Source organism: Pavona decussata, unplaced genomic scaffold (assembly GCF_977016875.1).
Source record: "Pavona decussata unplaced genomic scaffold, jaPavDecu1.1 SCAFFOLD_95, whole genome shotgun sequence".
In the NCBI taxonomy this organism is placed as follows: domain Eukaryota; kingdom Metazoa; phylum Cnidaria; class Anthozoa; order Scleractinia; family Agariciidae; genus Pavona; species Pavona decussata.
In genome coordinates, this window is record NW_028145512.1 from 3063502 (window position 1) to 3080803 (window position 17302).

Genomic DNA, 17302 nt, shown 5'->3' on the forward strand with positions numbered 1-17302 from the left:
TTAGAGATAGCATGAGAGTATAACTGGTAACTGTGCTGTTGTACCTCACCTCATCCTCCTTCCTCCTCAGGTAACAAAATCATCTCTATTCTCCTTACGCCTAATAATGAGATCACCTGACGCTTCAATTGATTTTCGATTAGGAAAATCCCCTGCACTTGACTATATGCTGTTTAAAACGTTGATTACCACCCCATAGCACTTTTGTAGTGTATAGGGTGTTCATATATACACCTTGTACCCTCTTTTCCAAGAATTATAGCTCTCTTACTTATCTCGTGTTTCTCGTTTCAGTCTGTTACACCTTGCGTAAGCTGTTACGTTTAGCAGATGTGTGGTTGTCATTTGTGCCAACTCTGTATTTGTTGGCCTTGCAGGTCTTGCCTGCATGACGACTTTCATGGCTCCTGTGCCTCGCTCGCTCCCATCAAGGGTGATCTGGAAGCCTGTTTCCTAGGCACATCCCACTATAGCTGTTATTCAGAGTGCAAACGTGACATTTAACACAAAATTTAGCATAAAATACTACTCACATCAAATATAGTGCAATGACGTCATCAGTCACATGACCACGTCCCCCCCCCCGCAAAAAATAATAAAATAAATAAATAAATAACGTTTGAAATTATTGCGAAAACGGACATTTACTGATCAATTTGAAAACTATCGAGAAACGAAATTAGTGTAGAGTATCAAAATATAGACGGCAGACTGATCCTAACGGCTGAGGTGGTGAACTTGATCAAAGTAAAAAAGGCTAGATTTCTGAAGTATATTATTTGAAGTACCTTCCATAACGTTGTTATAATGGTGACCTCATCGGTTGCGTGAGCAGGACGCTCGGAATTGTTCGAGAGTTTCGTAAAAGTACATTAAGCCCAATCGAAGAACGACAAAAAGGTCGCAGGTTGTAGATATTTTAGTAAGGGGCATTATTATTATTATTATTATTATTATTTTTTGTGAAAAAATAAGTAGATCTACTTATGCAAATCTGTTGAACGTCTCCTGTTCAGCGACTTGTCAAGTTAAAAATGAAAACAAACTCATATATCTGACTAAATTTTCCAATAGCTAGCGTGAGCTCACCACTAAGTGAAAGGACCTACATCCAACAGTTACCCCTCCCCTGACACCCACCGCTGGCTGGACTACTGTCTATGCTACCCCAGAATACACTGGGCTGTGACAGGGTGCCCGAGATTGGCCTTTCACCCTAAAAGAAACGGATATGTTGTTTAAAGACTTTTCAAGAAGTCTCTGGACTAGAAAAACAGTGAAAAATTAAGTCGGGACAACAAAACAAGCTATTTTCTCTCTAACCCTCCCCCCCACTTTAGACTCCTGACCCCCTCAATGCCATCGGTCACAAAGGGAAGATCAACGTGTAAAAGCAAGATATAACCAAAAGATATAACAAAGGGCAGACCCTGGGTAGTGTGCTTGTGTATTAGGTGAGGCAGCCCCACCTCAAATTAACTCTATCTCAAGGGGTTGAACTTCTTACCAGTCTCCCTAGAACCTACAAACATCTGGCCACCTTTTGGAAAATCAGCTCAGAAAGCAACCTAAAACTACCCGGCTTGATGCAAATGGACGCTGTCTCCTGTCAATGCACAGGGAAAGCAGTCACCTGCAGAAGGGCCACTGGAAAAGTGTACCCTTTGCTGTTAGGAACCCAAAACTACCCGCTCGGTGCAAATGGACTCTGAGTTGCCTTGATGCACAGGGCAAAGGCCAGTCTCAAAGACCAGTCCCTGAGCCAGTCCCTTTCGAAGGCCAGTCCCTTTCAAGCTGGTGTATCAGATGATGCAACCCCTCCACAAGTTTAACCAACCGCAAGGGGTTGAACTTATTGCCAGTTTTCAGCTTAAATTGCAGACTGCGTCTGCCTTTAACCTGAAAACGTCTGGTCACCTTTTTAAAATCAGCTCAGATATATATACAATAACGTCTTCAATTCCCAGTTTGATAGCGTCCTTTTTCCCAAGTTCCCACAAAAAACTAATTTTCGTCCAAATGTTGAAAGATGAAAATAAAAAAGAAACACTTCCCATTTAGATTTACAGTCATCGTATATTAAATACTTCAATATCCACGAGATCTTCAAGGATTTAGTACTAAAATTCTGTTTTGTCCAACATTTTCTGATCTCCATCGTAATAATCTGCTATCTTATGAGTCCATATGATTTTGCCCCGTTTCCCATCCCATAAGAATTTAAAGAGCAGATTATTTGTTTCTCTTAGAGTTTTAGCACAGGTACACTGCGAAGACATAACATTCACAAGTTGGGGTGCAGCTAAAGCCTTTTGTTGCAAATTGTCCTAGAATTGTTTATCTCATCATTTGGGTCAGTATAGAAACATACGCCTTGGGTCTTAACTTTACCATCTGTCCGTTTCAAGTATCCTATCCAAAGTACTTCTAATTTTTCACAGTTAGCTCACAGGCCAGACAATTGGCCGAAGCTGTCCGGCTAGCACATCAAAAGACCTCTCAAGTGACACTTGTGAGATGGTCTCAGTGGGGTCAAACAGCCTAAATTTAACCGTTAACCGTCAAAAAAGGGGCAATTTGTGCCGCCAACCATAAACACATCACATCATTACAACTAACTGGAAGTACTTCTGGTTTCAAAAAGTTCATGATTTACATTGATAACGTGTTTCTGACCAAAAAGAACCTCCAGAACACAATTGTTGATATAAAAAAAAAAAAAAAAACACACAAAATTTAACTGATTTTAAAAACTTTAACTCATGGAAGAAAATTCCCCTTTATAACCGTCAGCCGTCAAAATCGGTAAAATTTAACCGTCAAAGCAATCCCCCCACTGAGACCCTCTTGTGAGCCGTCTAGGATCATTATGGTATCGTCAGCATACTGACTTATCCCTACGTAAAGCTGTAGCTAACACCTCGACACAGAGAATAAAATGTAAGGTGAGAGCGGGCAGCCCTGTCTCAGCTGTCTCACATGCACTTCTTCCCCAACTCAAAGAAAGCCCCTGACCAGCCATTGTTTATCATACAGTGTTGCAACAATATTTCAGCGGTATACATTCGAAGGCGCTTAGTGCCAGTCCCCTCTTGGACTCATTTAAATATTTCATTCTCGCCAAAATTAGTTGTTAAGCCGATCGTCTTCATGTTAATTTTCGCTTGTCCTATGTTGTTAGTTTCTATATATCCACACTGTCAGGTACGTTGATGTTGTCCTTTGCCATTTATCTTTCGTATTGCTGTTTTATTGCCTTTCGCTAGTATTATCTTTGTAATTTATCGTTTGCTTCAGTGTATTGTATTTGTTTCTGTTCCAGAAACCACTGGTTATGATTTCGTGTAATTACAGTTGAATGAACTGTCATGGAAGTTTAATTAAATTTACTGGTGCCCTCGCTACATACAGCTTTGAATATCTGAGTGAAAAAAGATTGATACAATTTATAAAAGAATATCCAAAGCCGAAACGTTCCAAAGTTTTCCGAACTAGTTCATCCAACAGTATCGAAGGCCTTTTCGAAGTTGATAAAGAGGAGTAGTCCAGGGACATCTTTGGAACAGGTATAAGAAATAACATTATTACCCTTTGAAGAAACTGGTCTGATCACAATCTATTAGACTCGACAGCACAGACTTTAGGCGAGCGCGTTAGATGCAATTTTATAGTCACTGTTTAGTAAGGTTATGGGCCTCCAGTTCTATAATTCGTTTATGCCTTGTCTTTCTTAGGGATCAGCGAAATTATACTCTCTTATATTAATGAAAGTATACTTTTTCATCGACTATAACACAAACGTATTCTGCCGTTATCAGACTGTTTAATTTTGTCTACCCACACGAAAGAAGTAACAATTTGAATAGCAAGAATCACTTAACCAGGCATTTTCAAAAGGTTGTGTTTCAGGGGAACTTTGATATTCAAAAATTTTAAAAAGTTTACGTGCTCAAATGATTCCACTCTGGACACCGATTTCGAAAGTTGGCGTTTTTGATGTGTATCTGTGTTGACGAGGTATCAAAAGGCAAAGAAATCTTTGCGTTTTCAACTTTGAAGGAAAACACCTCCATACATCAAACCTTAGTGGTCCCTGCCTTCACTTAAAAGACTTTTAAGAAAATCACCTGTTACAACCTTCCTTAAATTCTCTACCAAACCTTGCACAGAAACATGTTGCTGGAACTGGAATAAGAATCATACCCCTGGCAAGGAAATTATATGTGCTTCCAGCCCATGTTATTTTCATTATTTATGCACTCGGCCTATGATGATCCTAAGGGCGAAGGGGGGGGGGGGGGGGGGGGATCATGATTTTATAGCGGTAGTTTTTGAGAGAGGCTATGGAAAATTTACCCAAACAGTAGAACAAGGAATAAGGGCTCGCGCGCGCGGGGTGGGCATCGAAAAAGTTTCTGCTAAAAATGTTTACTTCACTTAATGGATCAGTTTTATATAATGCTGGGTGCACTTTTTGGAGCCATTTTAATAAGAATGAAAAGTCTACTTCAATTATTAATAAACCCACCACACTGATACTCGCTCGATCTCTCGTACCTGATTCTTTTTAAATCTGTGCTCTTCGTTACACACCAGCCTCAGCTAGCGGCAGCTGTACAAGCTTGTGATTCACCTGTTCAACGCAGGCTTGTGGCACTCTGTCCACTTCTAGTGCTTTTCTTTGCCAGTGATGGTGCAATTTCAAACTGTCACTGTCACTCATGTCCATTACTTTCATCATCATCGTCGGATGTTGATTCGTCAGCCTGTAAAAAAACGCTGGCCTCTCACTGTCATTGTCGTTTACTTCTTGTAAATGACTGGTTGTTAGCCCAATCTTTTCATTTTTCTAATGTTTCTTCCACGGAAGGGAGTGTTTTCTCAAGTAAGTGTCAAGGTCAAAAACATAAAGGGATTTTAACCCTCCGGATAGTCGTAACTCTTCTCAACTGTAATCCTCGTAGCGTTTAGCTTCTCGGTTTCGTCGCTTCTTGACGGTTGCCTTATTTCGTGAATCTTTGGGAAAATTGAAATGTTTTAAATGATCTACAAAGTTTTTACCAGCTCCTCAGAAATCACAAAGGTAGAAGAAAAGTCTGTAGTTTCTTTCGCTGTGTTCAGCTTTCCTTCATTAAAGGATTTTTATTCTCTTGGCATAAAGTCATCAACTGGTCGTGCTTTTCCATCTAAACCATGCCTGCCATCTGCCATCTTACCATGTCTGCGCATATCAATAATACGTGCCAATCTGTTATTTATCATCTGCATAATATTAGACGTATTAGTAAGCATTTGAGTTACGATGACAGGAAATCCATAGTTCAGGCAGTCATAATGTCACGCATAGATTATTGTATTACCTCTTGGTTGGTGTTCCAGTCGTCCGGCTAAATACTGAAGCTACAACGTTTACAAAATGCAGCAGCTCGCCTTGTTAGTAATGTTGCAAAGTACGATCACATTACTCCTACAATTGTTGAGCTACAGGCTCCCAGTACGGTTTAGGGTAAATTTCAAGATAGCAATGCTTGCTCATAAGAGCATCTATGGCAACGCACCAGAGTACTAATCAAATTAAAGTTAAGAGTACATTCAGATATAATCTTGGATCGGACGGGGGCATGTTACTTGAGGACTGCAGCGCGCGATCAAAGAACAAAATAGGAGATAGGACTTTTAAAATAGCTGCCCCTAACGTCTGGAACATTTTACTAGAAAACATTTATAGGACAATTATGATATTTTTAAGAAAAAGTTGAAGACTCACTATTTTAGACTTGCATACAATTTTTAACTCAATATTGGTGTACATAAATTTTATTTTTTAATACATATACATTTTCTTTTCGTTATAATTAGTTTTGTAACAGAGAGGGAGGAGGAGCCGGTTTTGTTGTTGTTGTTGTTTGGTTTGGTTTGTTTTTTATTTTGTTGTTGTTGTTTTTTGTTGTTTCAACAGGAACCCATGGCCAGCTCCATGATTACGAAATGAAGGCATCCGAAAAAAAAAAAAACATGCTAAATGATCACTATAATATCGGAGTGTTATACATGGAATTTATTAAGAACACCTGCAAAGTTAAGTTCATGCATTGAAATGATTTGCTTTGCTCCATGATGGGCAGAATCCCACGCCCTCTCCCGCATAAAGATAAATTCAGGTACAAAAGCATTTTTGAATCCCCGGCTACTTCTTTAATATTTATTTATTGCTTGATATTGCGCAAATTAACATACTCATACATGATCAAATTCGCATCGCAATAAAACTAATACTACCAATACTAACTAAACATATATGAATATAACGAATAATTACATAAATCTTTCTTAGAAAAAATAAATAATAATAATGATAATACACAGGCAAGTAAAAACATTAAAGCATTATTAATAATGATAATAATAATAATAATAATAATAATAATAATAATAATAATAACAATAATAGACTATGACTTTTATATATTTTTATATATTTTATATTTTTTATTTATGTATATATCTGAGCTGATTTTCCAGAAGGTGGCTACAGAAATTGACGTTTTTGTTAACTTTTCTTAAGATATTTATTTATTTATTTTTAGCGTTTCCTATTGAATTTCACACCAGTAAGTAAATAGATTACAAGAGTCATTAGCAAATATTTATAAAATCAAAATATTTCTCTCCCCTGCCCCCCCCCCTCCCTCCCTCCCTCCCTCCCTCCCTCCCTCCCTGCTTTGTTAACCTAGCCCCACTCTCTCTCAAACGTCTTTTGACCGCTCAACGATTCGGCGCGCGCTCTGATGTCAGAACTAAGTCATTAGACCTAGCGTTTCGTTTGGCTTCCTGAAGCAAAGTTTTCCTGAGGACATCATTAAGTCTTATGAGGGAAAAAGTCTTACGAGTGCAGCGTCCTGCCTCGTCTAATATGCTCCCTATTTAGTTCTTTTGAGCTAAACGGGGAACTTTCAGTTACTCGGGCTTGAACTATAAAGGGTAGTATGTTGTGTGCTTTGCTTGAGGAGGTGACAGTCTTTGGCTTTAAAAAGTAGGTCTTAGGGATGATTTCTTTTCGGCCAACGTGGAATTTCCGCGAATTTGTTACCCAGCCAAAGACTTAGTATATTTTTGTGGTAGAAAAGGGCGCTAACCCTTCCCTTTTCAAATGTTGATTTCTACATCCGGGACTTACGCTAATATAGAAAACACTAGCAAGAATGGGCAAGGATTTTCTCTTCAAGAAGCGTGAGTTTGAAAAGCTATTCTATTATTTTTCGCCTTTATAACTGTAGCGTTGTTAGGCTAGCGATCGATTAGTCAAGAAGTGCGATTTTGGGTCGGATTTCCGGTCTCAATGTCATAAATAATTTCCAGATGTTTGTTCGGCGTGATTCGGATTGTGTCATGGATCTAGACTGAAGACGAAAAATCAATTTAAAACGCTGTCTTGCTCCGATTAAGCCGATTCTGTTGTAGAAAGCTAGACTTGAGCGCTAAAAGGCCGGGTTTTGGGTGAGATTAAAGATGCGTTGGCGCCGTTAATAATTGCCATGTCACACTTGTTTAGTCGGATCACAGGTCATGTTTCATTTCACTCGGATGTCAATGTCACGGATAATTCCAAAGAAAAGCCCCTCTTTTCTCTTGCATAGTATTTCGTGACCTTACTTTCTTGTGATGAACCGTAACTGGAGTATTGTTAATGACTAGCATATTCCTTCAGCTTAGAAAGTCTCAAAATGTGCTCAATTTCTGTAGCCACCTTTTTGAAAATCAGCTAAGATATATATGTTTTATTGATTTATTCACGTGCTATTTTAAGTTTCGCTTGGCTCACAGGTTACGCTACGCGCCCTGTGGTGCTTTCTTTTACTGTGCATACAGATAGTTTTACTGCGCATACTAATAATACAATGAATCTCTTATTTACTTGTTTACACCAAGTATCTAATGATAAAAATAAGCGAAAGAGGTTTTACACCACGTTTCGATGACTTCATGTCATCATTTTCAAGTGAAAAGAAAATAAATAATCTAATCTTACACCAAGTATATTAAATGCTTTTATGTAATCTGACAGAACAGGTGCATTGTCATTGCGCAACGGTATGTCATGAGCATTCCTCCATGCATTTTCTTTCCACTCTTTCATATTCGTTTTTTTCATAGTTAGCTAGTGTCATCTTAATTTCCTCGTCTGATTTGTCATGAAATCTTGGAAAATATTCCCATTGTATTGCAACTCCGACGGCTTCCCCCTGGTTACTGTCTTCGCGTGCTCGATGATTCCTAAAGCGGTAATCAGAGTTCCAAATTGTGGACTATTCACAATCTCGAAATCTGGCTTCTAATTTGAAATTCTAACTGTCCAACTCCTGGTCGTGAATCGTTAAGATCACACCACCTTGGTTTGACTGCAGGAAGTTCGAGCTCTTTCAGACTATCTAGTAGCTCCTCGCAGCCTTGTTGTAGGTCATGTATTTTACTAATCAAATCACAGGACTGTTTGTTTGGATCTGCAAGAAACCTTACTGTTTACTAATCGTTGAACCTATGATTTTCAAAAAGAATTTAATTATATGTAACGTAAAGAGATTATAAGGTTACAATCAGTTTGTATAATGTGAACATTTAAAACAAATGGTAAGCGGTGCTAGATTATCAAGGATAGCACATTGCGTAAGTATTCCTAGCGTGAATTATTAGAATGATTGCTTGGCAAACCAAACAGCCATTTTCGAATGTGTTTTATAAAATAAAACCACTGAATCTTATGCAGTGAATATCAGCCGTATCCTTTTATTTTTTAAGTAAAGGATTTTTGAAAGTAAAATTTATTATTTAATTAAAATAATAATATTAAAAAGTGCTTGTATTAGTCATTTTAGTGGACGTTTAAAACAGGGTGGGGTGTGTGGGGGTTATTATTTTACCATGGTTTGCAGGATATCTCATGGGGGGAGGAAGCAGAAAAAATTCATTAAGAAAATCAAGGTGGGGGCTTCCAAAAATGTAAAGGAAAAAGTTAAAAACATTATAGCCCCCTCCCCCTTCTACGGAAATTATGAACCCTCCCTAAAGGCGCGATATTGCAGTTATTTTTGTTATTTGTTAGCTAGACCATCCCACACTTGGAAGCAATCAGTCGAAATGTTGTTCCGTAAGCACGCGAAATGAAAATTTGACTACGTCTTTCTCAGCGTTTTTAAGTGTACCTATACTAGAGGAAATATTCTTAGCAATCTCATTGACATGTTTTGAGCCAAACAAATTTTTGGTCACTGTAGATTCCTTAGGATTTTGGGTCACCATCTCTTTTGATTTCTTAACGTTCTATCTGTATATTAATTGAAGAAAGGTTCACAGCATTTGGTAGCAAGTCTTTGACGTGAGTTTAGTGCTAAAATCAGCAAAATTGGCCACGTTTAGGTTAAGTTTATTTACCCTTACCCATGCAGGCAAGCTCTGTTCAGGTCTTCAGCATACAAGGAGGGGGTAATAACACGGGTAATAACATGCGCAATATCTACATAGCCCACTATTACTAGATAAGAGTCAAAGCAAAAGGCCTTTTGATCAACTTCATAGCCGGATAGCTTGCGTGGAAGGATCTTGCGGTCTATTGTGTCGAACGACTTTTTAAGGTATATTTAAGCACTGTTCACCGTGTTTCCGGGGCCTCTGATCTTTATCTGTCATTTTGGTGTTTTCTTTGACGAAGACACGAATAAGACTGAGACACGGGAAAACGTGCTGTGAAAAGAACAGGGCATTCCTTCTTTTAACGTGACTGGTATAAACAGTGTGGGTACCTCACACTCCACCGTGGTAATAACATATAGTTTAGAGTAAAAATAACTAGCACTCAGGTGGAAAGTAGTGTCGGCCGATCCGCCGCACTCAAATCTGTTCAACTTTGTTGGCAAAGAATCTACTAGGTTTTGAAAGCAGGGAAAGCAATGGAAATAACCGGAGCAGGATGTATTATACTAACCACCATTACTAAAAACACGTTAAAATCACGGCATAGGGTACTTTTCCTTTTCGTACCGAAAACTAAACTACAAGTGAAAACATTTTTCACATTTTTAACAGTTTTTCCAGAGCAGTCTGGATCTTTTTTTGAGTTACTGAAGAGAACAAATAATGTAAAATTCGGACGTGATCGTTAGAACTCACCTGACTACTGCGTTTGTTTATTCAACAAATAATTATCTACGCATGGTCCAAAGCTGCGGACATCCTGTGCTGTTGCACGTTTAGACGTTTACAGCAGGCGGCAGTCAGAAATGACTTCTCCCCACACCCAACCCTTAACCTATTTCTTAAAAGCTTTTTACTTCAGTCTTCATCTCATATGATTCCACTGCATCAGCTTATAGCATATAATACAATTTCATGGAAATAATTTCGCATTATAAAAAACTGGATCATTGTATAATGCAATTCCAGGGATCTAATTGGCTTAGCGGCCATGGTATGTGAGTCATTATATCATGGGGCGAGAAATAGCGACCATTAATTTATCTTCTGGTTGTTCTTGCAAAGCGGAATCAGCAAGATCTAGCAATATTTCTTGATTGTTCTTAATAAAACAATTTCCATTCGCGCAAGTTGGATATGAGATGATTATAGCCGTTGGCTTCTTTGTCTATCATCTCATATTAAACGCGCGCTCATGGAATGATTGTTAATTATCTACGGAAGGGTATTGCAAAAACTTAAAAATCCAACACGATCTGTGTTGCTCAAGTCAACTATGTAAGTACTCTTCATTGTCTAGAATTTTTGAAGTATCATGATCATGAGCACGTTTAGCACTGACTATATCAGCTGAGGCACATGCGCAGAAGAGTCAGATTGAGACTAATTTGCATACAACTCGTCGCGTGATTTTTGCTTTTCCGCCGTTGCAAAAGCTTTTTAAAGTATTGCAACAAACAACTTCTGTGATTATTAAAGAACGCTTGAAAATAAAAAATTTAGCTAACTTTTCGAAGATGAATGCGATTCAAACAGATGAAAACAGCTTCCTGAACTTTCCGATGGTATAGAAAAAGTTGGGCCAACGATTTCAAACTACTTCTCGTCAACGTCTGCATGCGCCTGAAATGATATAGTTTTAAACTGTTGGCTTTCTATGGTTTAGTTGGTCTCAACACGGATGCCTTTCAACTGCAATAAACCGTCATGTAGACGCAGAACCATTCGTAAATTTGATACTAAAAATACTGCTCAGTTGTATGCCTGTTTTCGTTCGTTTCTGTTCGCGACTTAAGAACAACTTGTTGCCGGTACGAGAGTCACTTGACGGGAGAGAACCTTCTCGTTTCAAGAACCCTTGTCTCAAGTGACTCTTCAACAGGTAACTTTCTATGAAAGGGAGGGGGGGGGGGGGGGGGAGGCATTTAAAGTGGCACATATGCATAACCGATAAAAGAAGGACATACATATTTATTGATTATTTCAAAACAAGGCGTCATGTGCTCAATGGTTTTGGAGATAGAGACATTTGAATATAGAGGTCAACGGCGCCATTTTGGATTTTTATACAGATGCAACTACCGAAAGCAACAGACCTAGTGGTGGCAACGGGCTTTTTGGGGGATTGCCTTCCCAACATGAACGGAAATTTAACTTTTATGGCTGATAATCGTTCCGTCCATATAAAGTGATTCAAACTACTTACTGGCATGAGCAGATCCTACAAAATGACAAAGAATACTTAAAAATTAACTAGACTTTCTAGCTCTTTCTGCAGGTTATTTATGTTTATTTTTGGTTGATTAGATCTTTTACAGATCCTGCGTATACTTGTAGCATTTTTGGTCGCGGTCCTTTGCAGTTTATTCTTTCTGAAGGCCTCTTGCATTTGGTCCACCTATGTTCTCTCGTTCAATCGCTCTAGGTCAGGATTTATGGAGGATTGGATGTAGGGGGCGGTTTGCAGACTTTACCTTCACTCTAGACCTTGTTTACTACTCTTCAAAGCGAAACCTAAGCAAGGAAAAGAGAGGCTTATTCAGTGGATTGGGAGAGGGAGGGGGGGGGGGGGGGTCGAGATGGAACCTCTCCTCACGGATTCCCGGAGGAATCAAAAGGCATACAAACCCTTCTCCTACAATACAAACCTACGTACGTAATATGAACACCATGGAATATGAACATAATAGATTTATGCTAATCCAGACCTATCGTACTTGTCGTCCGCATGCCAAGCTCTAAGAAAGCAATAAAACTAAGCCTTTCCTTCCTCTCCCGCTCACATGACAATACACAAAATAACCGCGGCGACACTCAGTCTGCCGAGAGCTCAGCACCGGATCTCCCTGATTGAATCAGTTAGATCAATAAGCTGCAATCACATCCACGGGAACACAAAAATATTTTCGAGCAGGATACAGTGTATACTAATGGAGAAAATCGTTTGTTTTTAAAAAGGAATTTGAAGTAAACACACTCTAGTTGTCAGTGTTTGGATGCAAGAAAGAACAATCGGTCACGTTGAGGACGTTTAATGCAGGTCGCACACCAGTGAGAAACAAACAACGCATCAGTTACCTCTTTGCACTTGGAGTTGCTTTACCATTGATTATCAAGGCAGCCATTTAATAATATAAAGTTAATCCTAACAACAAACCATACGTATTTATGTGCTCAACAAATCTAACAAGTTATTCGAAGACTAAACTAAAAAGCCATTATGTCACAAAGCCATTAAAACAACGCCCACCTGATCATTTCTTTCCCATACCACGTATTGCTCTTTTATTATATTTTTGTTCGATTTCACCCAAAAACCCATTAGCGGCATCTGAACAGAGCACCTAACGGTGACTAATGGAAGGCTCTTATAAACAGTCATTTGTTTGTGTTTGAGTGCTCCATCAACAACACTTCCTTCCTGATCTGATCTGACCACTGCGGAAGGATTTATGCCAGAGAGTTATTCTTGCTATTACTGTGAAGATAAAACTCCCTAAGCCATCAACAAATGCAAGCTGACAGTTCACGAGAAAGTGGCAACCGATTCTGATTTTTTCCAAATTATATGAAGGCTGTATTGTCTAGTAGAAACAAACCGGAATAGTTGAAAGCTACAAATTTCGTTAATTTCCGTTACTTTCGAACTACTTTACTAGCTAACCCTACTGAAATAATCCATTGGAATTTTTGTTGCATTTGAAGTTTAAACGTGTCGACTGAGTCATTTAAATTCTGGATATCTAATAGTGTATATCTGCACCAGACAAAATAACACGTGCGAAATCCAAACACAAACGCTTGGTGCAGTGTCAGTTTCGAGGAAATTGCTTGTGCATCATAAAATTACAATCTGGCATGATTAATTTATATTACTCCTCGGACGTTTTCGTAGCACTAGTAAAAAAAAAAACAAAAAAACCTTGAATTCGACCCACTCAATTCCGACTCGCAGTAACTTGCTTTTAGCCGTTAGTAGGCGATCAAGAATCACAAAATAAACGGTGAAAAACATCACGTACGGGCTTCAGTATTGATGTAAGATTGTTTCTAACGTCACTGCTTCGGAATTCACCGGTGGAACTAAGATATAACTGTATATCATTCTCGCCCAAAGTATGCTGTTCCGCTTCCAATGCGTTTTAGAAAAAAAGGGTTCCGCAATAGTTCTAATCGCATACTTCTCTTCTATCGTTGTTCGATGGATCTAAATTTAGTGCAAAAACTGAGACAATTTACACCTGGAATACAGCTTAACTCTCGTAATCGTTTGTATAATCTTCGTTCTTTGGAATGGTGCAAACTGACTTCATGAATACTAGAGATAGGGTGCTGGTGCTAGGTGCTTGCCACGCCCGGCTAGTAACCAGGCGTGGGGTTCGATTCCTGCCAGGGGTGGAGGGGTGGGGGGGGGGGGGGGTACCTAAAGACGCGATCACTCATCTGTGGGTTGATTTATTTTTCTTGCTATAAGGGAGCATATTAGCTGAGGAAAAATAGATTCAGCATTGCTCAAAACCACGAGCTCCTTCATCCTCCATGTTGGTGGAGTTTCGCGTGCTGCACAACGGAATAGGCGAAATGTGTAAACACTTTTTGTTCACACGCAATCGACACGAAATTAGTTTTGCCACATGTTTAACACGGCTTTCTATCAGTTCTAATATCTGAGCGCATGAATGCCGTATACTGATTGGACTCACTGGATTAAAACTTCAAAAAGGTTCGTGTACTGTTTAAATGCGTCAATTTTTTTCTGTTCATAGTTCTCGTTAATAACACCATGATGCTTTATTCTCACATAGGAAGTGAACCTACAACTTAACAGGTTGGACGTGACTGGATCACGCAGACCGCAAGGAAGGAGATGGACAACCAGCTTCACGAAAATGCCGCACTGATTACCATTCTTTCGAATTCTTGCTTCGATCAGACCTTCAAAACCTTTGTTCTTTAATGGTGGTCAGAAACTTATCTGGGTGGCGGAAACAGCAAATTATATTACCGAGCAATTTTGTTTGCCGAAGGAAACACGAAACGTGACAGACAAAATCTTTTGAAAAAACAAGTAGAATGGTAAAATAGTGGATGGATTCGTACTAATGGAGGGAACCGCTTGAGCTCTCACCCCTTCACAGTCCATTGTAATGCTTTCTTCACTTCCTTGGTTTGAGGAGTTCAACGCACAATGACTGAAGACACACTTTACACAAGCAAACTACATTTTGATCCTAAATGGTACATCAAGTAAGGAAGTCACACAAGGCCGGAAACTCCAAAGTTAAAACACCTCTGTTTTGCTATGCTGGTCACGTGATCTCGCTTCTGCCGTGTTATTCACAACCCTTTGCGTTTGTAAAAAATAAAACCACTAAAAAAAATGTCTATAGTGACCACCTAATGAGCTTAAGACTAAAAATAACAGAGGTCAAGATCCTTTTTCCGTTAAACGCGACAAGGGGGTTTTCACCTAACCCATAAACGAAAAACAACATCGCCTCAACAGTAATACGTTAGTTAGGTTGTGGCCTAGCGACATCCTGTAGTATTCCTCTGCTTTTTCCGTTAAATATTGATTGTCTAGACAACAGACGCGTTACCAAGCTATCTTTGGAAGTTTTGCTTGTCCAAATTCTCCCATTAATCCTTGAAAACAATGGCTAAAAACTGAAAAAGAAAAAACGTATTCCTCAGCACAGCGACCTCTCCCGATTGCAAACAACCACCTTCTATGAATGCTTATACGCTACTAGGTGCCCAAAAAATATCATATCTTGATTACAATGGAAGACTAATTTTCGTAATCTTTTTCTTCAGTTTCACCATAAGCGTAGGAGATTTAAAGGATGAATTACGCAGATATCCAGTTAGGGAGGTTTTGTACAGTGTTGATTTCGATTTAGAATAGGTATAACAGTTCTGTTGGTAATCTAGCTTATTTGTTCAGCTCCGGCTGATTTATTCAATATCTTCTGGAAGAGGTAGGCGGTGACGAGAAAATCAGCACCAGGGTTCATACTGAGAGCTGTTTACAAATAACGTTTTTTTTATTATTATTTTATTATAAATGCAAGACCCTTTAATTCAAAAAGGTCTAATATCAATTTTCCGATCGTTGCAATTTGTTTGATATGCAGTACATATATATTTAACAATTATTCCACGAGCACGCGTTAGAAATGAAATGATATATAGCCAACTAATCATCTCATATCCAACAAGCGCCGGATTGGAATAATTGTTTTATTAAAAACAATCAAGAAATATTACTACATCTTGCTGATTTCGCTTTGCAAAAATATCCAGAAGACAATCTACTGAATGTTTGCTATTTTTCGGGCATGGTATATACCATGGCCACTAAGCCAATCAAATCCCTGGAATCGCATTATACAATGATCCAGTTTTTAATAAATAAATAAATAAATAAATAAATAAATAAATAAATAAATAAATCAATAAATAAATAAATAAATAAATAAATAAATAAATAAAAAAATAAATAAATAAAAAAATAAATAAATAAATAAATATCTATATATATAACCACCTAACGTACAGATACTCTTATTGGTGCTCTTGTTCAACTGATGGCAAAACAGAAATTCGCCATTGAGCGCCCAAAAAGTCAGGCAGCTACAGAAGTGTTACTCGTCATTCTGGATCACGTGGGAACGTTTCTCTCCGGCAAAACAAACGCTGAAGCTATTTTTGATAGTATTTCACCCAGGAGAGATCAACACTAATTTTCCTTTATAATTTTAGAAGCTCTGACCAAACGTTTTCAAAGTTGGAAGCTTAACCCTCAGACTTGAAGATCTTGCGTTGATGTTGCAGTAAATTCTCCAAACAGAAGCAGTAAATGTATTGAAATCAGTAGGGAGAATTCAGTAATATTCCGATAGTAAGTGAAAAGTTGTCAGATTCAAGCCCAGCCAATCAACACAATGAGAAACTAACTCAGAAAAACTTGAGACAAGATGCAACTAAGCAGAATCGCATTTACGAGAACAAAACCTTGAAGCTCTGATACTTCTAATACGAAGTCTTGTTGGCGCAAACAAAAACAAGTGTAGATATTTATAAACTGGATATTGCTCACAAATAGAATCTTCAAGCGTTCCTCAAAAGGCTGGCAAGTCTCTCCTTCCGCTATCTCACACCGAACGACACGCAAATGAAAAAAAATCTTCGTTTTAATATTTCGTTTTCAATAACCCTTGGGAATGCAGCATTATTCTGACAGCTTTATTAATGACAGGAAACGTTACAAAAAGAGGAAACAGCAAAATTGAAGACAACCTTTCTCTTCAACTGTTATCAACATTGCGTCACAAACAATATCTTAACAACCCGTACGATTTTTTTCAATTATCGCGGCGTGATGCACTAAAATCCCCCGAAAAAAAAGAAAAAAAAAAAAAAAAAAAAAACCGATGGATTATCCGTCTCGTTTCAAAATCCAATTGTCGGTAATCGGAACTCGTGCTGTTTTGAAAAACGCACAACAAAAGATCTAAAAGCATACAATAACTTTAAGGCAAGGAAATCGCGAGGAGATATTATTTTAAGTCACACTGGTAACTGCGGCTACAATATATACATATATATATATATAAATATACACTGGTCGAAGTTCGTGCTTGCAAATATCACTCTCTTGATTCTGTTGCAATCTGTTTCGAACCGAAAGACATTTAAGCGGAAGTGTTGAGACCGAGCTGGCCACTAAGGGCTAAGAAGAAACATCGAGCATCGCAATGGTCACCTCCCATTTCCGTTTCCGACTCAATGAGCGATAAGAGACTGTCAGCTGAACGTCACAGGAGACCTT

General features: G+C 38.5%; 1 pseudogene; it reads left to right on the forward strand.

The window, feature by feature from the left end:
- The window catches only part of LOC146473152 (uncharacterized), a 489085-nt pseudogene that overhangs the window by 217094 nt on the left and 254689 nt on the right, over positions 1–17302 (forward strand).